This window comes from Penaeus monodon, chromosome 21, assembly GCF_015228065.2.
Source record: "Penaeus monodon isolate SGIC_2016 chromosome 21, NSTDA_Pmon_1, whole genome shotgun sequence".
Lineage (NCBI taxonomy): Eukaryota > Metazoa > Arthropoda > Malacostraca > Decapoda > Penaeidae > Penaeus > Penaeus monodon.
The window spans coordinates 26,480,608-26,480,887 of NC_051406.1; the positions used below are offsets into that span (position 1 = coordinate 26,480,608).

General features: G+C 32.9%; 1 protein-coding gene across 3 annotated transcripts in view; it reads right to left on the reverse strand.

Moving 5' to 3' along the window:
- LOC119586387 (calcium-responsive transcription factor-like) overlaps positions 1–280 on the reverse strand; it is a gene marked incomplete at its 5' end in the record, with an annotated part of 34,261 nt that overhangs the window by 3,811 nt on the left and 30,170 nt on the right.

Below are 280 nucleotides of genomic sequence, written 5' to 3' on the forward strand. Positions count from 1 at the left end.
GGGCATTTTTTTTAGTTCAATATTTTTTTTGCCAAAAAAATTAAAGGGTGGGCCCAAAAAAAAAGGAACCACGGTTTTTTTGTGAGGGTTGCTTTCCCTTTTCTGTCTTCCCCAAGGGGCCCCCCCCTTTTTGGCGGGCAAAAATTTCCTTGTTAATGAAAATTTTTAATTTTATTTCATAAAGCATAGGTTTTTGGCTTTTTTTGGTCATGTTGTTTTGTTGGTTTTTTTTCGGGGGAGTTTTAAAAGTTTTCTAAAAAATTAAACTAAACTTTTTTTT